The following is a 5,815-nucleotide window of genomic DNA, read 5'->3' as shown; positions in this document are numbered from 1 at the left end:
AGCCAGACCATGATCACTCCCGAGTGTCTACAGGAAGATCCTGTCTTGTCTCTTCCAGCTTCTGGTCACCCCAGGTGTTCTCTGGCTTGTAGATGCATTTTCAAACATCCCCCCTTCCTCTGTCTCTGTGTCTGTTCTCTTCTATAAGGACATCACTCAAATTGTGCTAAGATCTGTCCTACTGCAGTACGACTTCATGTTAACTGACTTGAAAGCAAAGACTCCAATACTTATACACCAATGTTCACTGCAGCACTATTCACAATAGCCAAAAGGTGGAAACCACCTAAATGTCCACCAATGGATGAATGGATAAAAGAAATGTGGTACAAACATACAATGGAATACTACTCAGCCAATAAGAGAAATGAAGTCTTGATACATGCTACAATATGGATAGAGCTGGAAGACACTCTGCTGAGTGAAATAAGTCAATTACAAAAGGACAAATATTGTATGACTTCATTTACATAAAAAGACAAGAACGAGCAAATCTATAGAGACAAAGGTTTATCAATGGTTACTGGGGTGGGATGGAAGGGGAAAGGAGGGCTGTTATTGCTTAGGGAGCACTGAGTTTCAGTTTACAGTGATGGAAAAATCACATTGATTAAGGGTAGGGTTGCACAGCTGATTACTGTAGTTGCTGTCAATAAGTTGTACACCTGTAAAAAGCTAAATTGGCAAACGTGTGGTAGCTATATTTACAACAATGACACACACACACACACACACACAAAGCGTAGCTGCTGAGGCTGCTTATGTACAACCAAACACCTCATGAGATTTGGTTCCTTAGCTTGGAGGCTTAGGGTCATGGTTTCATGGGACATTCCAATTAATTGGCCTAATAATGTGTCTACTGCTTCTGTTCTACCTCCTAGTTCGTTGCATGGTACGTGGGATCTTAAAAGTTTGCAAGCAGCCATCCAAGGCACAACAATTGGTCTCTATTTGCCTGAGCAACAGGAAAGAGAGCCAGGAATAGGAGGAGGAAATGGATGTGTGCCTAATTGCCTCCTTAAACAACTGCCCCTTTCACCATGAGACCAGAAGAACTGGATGGTGCCCTGCTATCATTAATGAATATTTTAATCAAAGATTCTATAGAAGAATCCTGATTAAAAGAGGGGAAATGCAGAACAGAATTTCAAATTCAAATGGACTCCAGATTTTCTGGAGCCATGGAGGCTGGATGAATCCCTGAAACTATCACCCTGATATTATCTTTAAACCTTAAACCAAAAATATCTTCTGAACTCTTCTTAAAACCAAACATAGTTTAGCTTAACTAGTAAAGAATGTCTGCCTTGAGCATTATGCTCTTTTAAAATCTATCTATATGAGATCAAATTGACAACAGCAACTTGAAAGATTAGATAGCTTAGAGGCAATGAGTTTATGTTAATGGGGGAGGAACAACTCAGAAAAGGAGGGTGAAAATGGTTGCACCATTGGAAGAAGGTAATCAATGTCACTGCACTGTACATGTAGAAACTGTTGCATTGGTGTATGTTTTGCTGTGTATATTCTCAACAACAACAACAACAAAAATAAAATAAATTATTTTTTTAAAAAATGGTGATGATACAGTTTTTAGGTATCTCCCGCTTCAAGAAACATTGCTTTCCCTGAACTTCAGCTTTTCCTCACATAGCGATGAATACAAGTGACGTGGCAGTGGTCCAACTTTGATCATTCAGATGAGGACAATGCTCCAGAAAATGACCTGGCAACAAAGTGGAAGGAAACCTAGGTCTGTCAATGACTTGTTGAAGCAGAGCTGCCCACCAGGGTAGAATGGCCAAGCTGTAAATTTCTCTCTTATTTAAGCCATGGTGTTTGGGGGCAGCTTGTTATGGTGTGCTGTCTTGGTTTGGTGGTAGAATTCTCATCTTCCATGCAGGAGACCCAGGTTTGATTCCCAGCCAATGCACTTCCTACACAGCCACCACCATTTGTCATTGGGGGCTTGTGTGTTGCTATAATGCTGTACAGGTTTTAGCGGAGCTTCTAAACTAAGATGGACTAGGAAGAAAGGCCTGGTGATCTACTTCTGAAAATCAGCCAGTGAAAACTCTACGGATCTCAACAGTCCAATTCACAACCATTTGTGTGTCTGGCACAGGACTAGGCAGTGTTTCACTTTGTTGTACATGGGGTAGCCATGAGGCAGGGGCTGACTTCATGACAGCTAACAACAACAATCTTTTTTATACACCGTAAGATTCTGTTTAGTAATATTTTATTTGGTATTTTTGTATCTATGCTTAAGAGTAAGACTAATCTTTAATTTTCTTTTATTCTAGTGTCCTTTTCTTGTTTTGATGCCATAATACGAGCTGAGAAATGTCTCCTCACATTCGATTCTCCAGAAGAATTTACATAAGATTAGAATGATCTGTTCCTAGAAAATTTAGTTGAACTCTGTGGTAAAACCATAAAACTCCTGTGTTTTTCTAATAAGGATTTTTACTATTGAGTTATTTGACTTCTTTAACACTTTGTTTTGTATGTAATAAGTGGTATCTCAGGGTCCCTGGGTGGTGAAAATGCTCAGCTGATAACCTAAACTTTGGAAGTTTGAGTTCACCCAGAAGTACCTCAAAAGAAAGTCCTGGTGATCTACTTCTGAACTACCAATTATTGAAAACCCTGTGGAGCACAGTACTACTCTGACACACACAGGGTCGCCATAAGTCAGAGCTGTCTCCACAGCAACTGGGTTTTTTTAAAGTGGTTATCTCAATGCAGTTTTAATTTCCATTTATTATATTACTAAAAGGATTGATCATTTGATCAATGGTTAAGAACTTGGCTGCAAACCAAACGGTCAGCTGTTTGAACCCACCACTGCTCCCTGGGAGAAAAGGTCTGGCAATCTGCTCTCATAAAGATTATAGCCTAGGAAACCCTATGGGGCAGTTCTACTCAGTCGCACGGGGCCGCTATGACTTGGAATCAACTCAACGGCGCCCAACAATAACGTGAATCCACGGTTCCCTCTTTGTGGGTTGCCAGTTTATTTCCTTTGCCCATCGTGATAGTTTGAGTTAATTCTCCCTCCCCTCCCACTGTGGATGGAATGTCAGCCCTGTTGGGGCAATGGTTAAGCACTTGGCTGCTAACTGAAAGGTTTGCAGTTCGACCCCTATGAGGCAGTTCTACTCTGTCACCTGGCATCACTATGAATTGGAATCAACTCAAAGACACACAACAACAATCCCAATGATGTTGGGCTAGGCCGTCTGACTTGCTGTGGCCAATAGAATTTTAGCAGCCATAACACAGCAAACTGCTTGCATAGACTGGCTTATCTCTCTCTTGTACTTTTACCATCACCATGAGAAACAGCCCTGGGTGATCACTGGTCCTAGAATGTTGACGGATGCTTACAGTAAACCTATACCCAAACGGCATTCTGGAGCCAAGCCCAACTCACTTACAGCCTGAAACTAAGTCACCCAACCAAGCCCAATCAAAATCAGCCAAAATCACAGTTGACCTCAAGACTTAGGTGAGAATAAATGCTGCTGTTGTAAGCCACTGAGTTTGAGCGAATTTGTTATGCAACATTATTGTGACAATAGCTGACTAATCTAGCTATTTAGGATATTAGATAATTTCTTACTGATTTTTAGGAATTCTTTAAATAATTATTAGCTTATTACTGTAACTATTCCCTCTGTGCTATTGTTTATTTGCCTTGTACTTTAGTGTTTTTTTGTTTGTTTATTTTATATAAGCGTCTTAGTTTATTAAAGCTGCTATAACAGAAATACCACAAGTGTGTGGCTTTAACAAACAGAAATTTATTCTCTCACGGTTAGGAGACTAGAAGTCTGAATCCGGGGTGCCGGCTCTGGGAGAAGGCTTTCTCCCTCTGTCAGCTCTAGGGAAAGTTGCTTCTCTCTTTTCAGCTTCTGTTCTTGGTTCCTTGAAGATCTCATGTGGCGGGGCGTCTATCTTTCCCCATCTGTGCTTCCTTGCTTCTGTGCCTAATCTGCTCCTTTTATATCTCAAAACTGGTTGGCTTAAGACACATTCTACCCTTATGTGACCCAGTAACATAACAAAGAAAACCCTATTTCCAAATGGAATTACATCCACAGGTCTATATGGGGGTTAGGATTTACAACACATTTTGGGGGGGCATACAATTCAATCCATAACAGTAAGGAAACTTTGTTAGTTAAATTTGTTCATATATCCTTTGTTATTATTCTACTACTTTTGAACCTAAACAGCCCTTTCCACTTTCAAGGTTTAATACATGATCAATTCCATTTTTTGTTTTTCTCAGACTTTTAAAATATTTAATTCTGTAATCCGTCTGGAATGAGAGAGTTCTATTAATCATTCCTAGATCCTTTTATTTTTTTCCTGAGTTCAGTAAAATATATATAGGAGCCCTAAAACTAATCCTATTTCTAATTTAGAAAAAATTTAAATTGAAACTATTAATATTATATATGCACTCATCCTTTTAGCTAACATGTTTGTTTTTCCTCTAAATTTTTATTAAATTAACCTACCAGTTCTACTATTCCAATTACTTTGTGTTGAACTAAGCTGAAATTAAGCTTCTATTGCTGCCCAATACCTCTAAAGAATTTAAATTCACAAGAACCTTCTAGTAATTCACATCTCTATTCCTAATTAACCAAAATAATTGAGGTCCTTCCCAAAAAAATTTACTATTTCATTTCTGGCTTATCTTATGATCATCTTGTCCATAGAACTTGGACTTGAAGGATGCATGTTTCCTTGTAGAAAGGACCAGAAAAATGTTGTGTGAATTGCATCTCCATATTGAAGGTATGCTGGCATGGGTGACTGGTGGCGCAGTGGTTAAGAGCGTGGCTGCAAACCAAAAGGTCAGCAGTTCAAATTCACCAGCCACTCCTTGAAACCCTACGAGACAGTTCTACTCTGTCCTATAGGGTCACTATGAGTTGAAATCGACTCAACGGCAACAGGTTGGCATGGTTGAATGTATCCTCCTCAGTGAAACCCTCCCAGATTCTCCCAGGGGGAATCTGTGACTCTCTTCCGTCCTCTCAAAGCAGTCTTTTTCCTAGGATTTGCATGGCAAAGTACTTATCTTAGTTTCTTAGTGCTGCTGTAACAGGAATAGCACAAGTGGGTGGCTTTAATGATCAGAAATGTATTTTGTCACAGTTTAAGAGGTTATAAGTCAGAATTCAAAGCACCGGCACTAGAGTAAGGCTTTCTCTCTCTGTCAGCTCTGAGGTATTTCTGTTATAGCAGCACTAGATAACTGAGACACATCCCTTGCAAAGTTGCTGTGAAATGTGAGATAAGGTTGATGAAACACACACCATAGTGCTTAGTATGCAGCAGAGTCTGACAGGGACTTCAATTGTGTTCATCACACCCTGTGCTTATACACCGAGGAAGCTCATCTTCACTTTCATTTGTGTTTCACGTATATTACACACACACACCCTGTCATGGTTTGAATTATGTCCCCCCAAAATGTGTGTATCAATTTGGCTGGGCCACGATTCCCAGAATTGTGTGGTTGGCGTCCATTTTGTGATTGTAATTTTATGTTAAAGAGGACGAGGGTGGGATTGTAACACCACCTTTACCCAGGTCACATCCCTGATCCAATGTAAAGGGAGTCTTCCTGGGGTGTACCCTGCACCGCCTTTTATCTCTCAAGAGATAAAAGGAAAGGGAAGCAAGCAGAGAGTTGGGGACCTCATACCATCAAGAAAGCAGTGCCGGGAGCAGAGCGCGTCCTTTGGACCGGGGTCCCTGCACAGGGAAGCTCTTAGTCCAGGAGAAC

The sequence above is a fragment of the Trichechus manatus genome, unplaced genomic scaffold (genome assembly GCF_000243295.1).
Source record: "Trichechus manatus latirostris isolate Lorelei unplaced genomic scaffold, TriManLat1.0 scaffold00118, whole genome shotgun sequence".
In the NCBI taxonomy this organism is placed as follows: domain Eukaryota; kingdom Metazoa; phylum Chordata; class Mammalia; order Sirenia; family Trichechidae; genus Trichechus; species Trichechus manatus.
Note: the sequence above shows the minus strand (reverse complement) of the source record.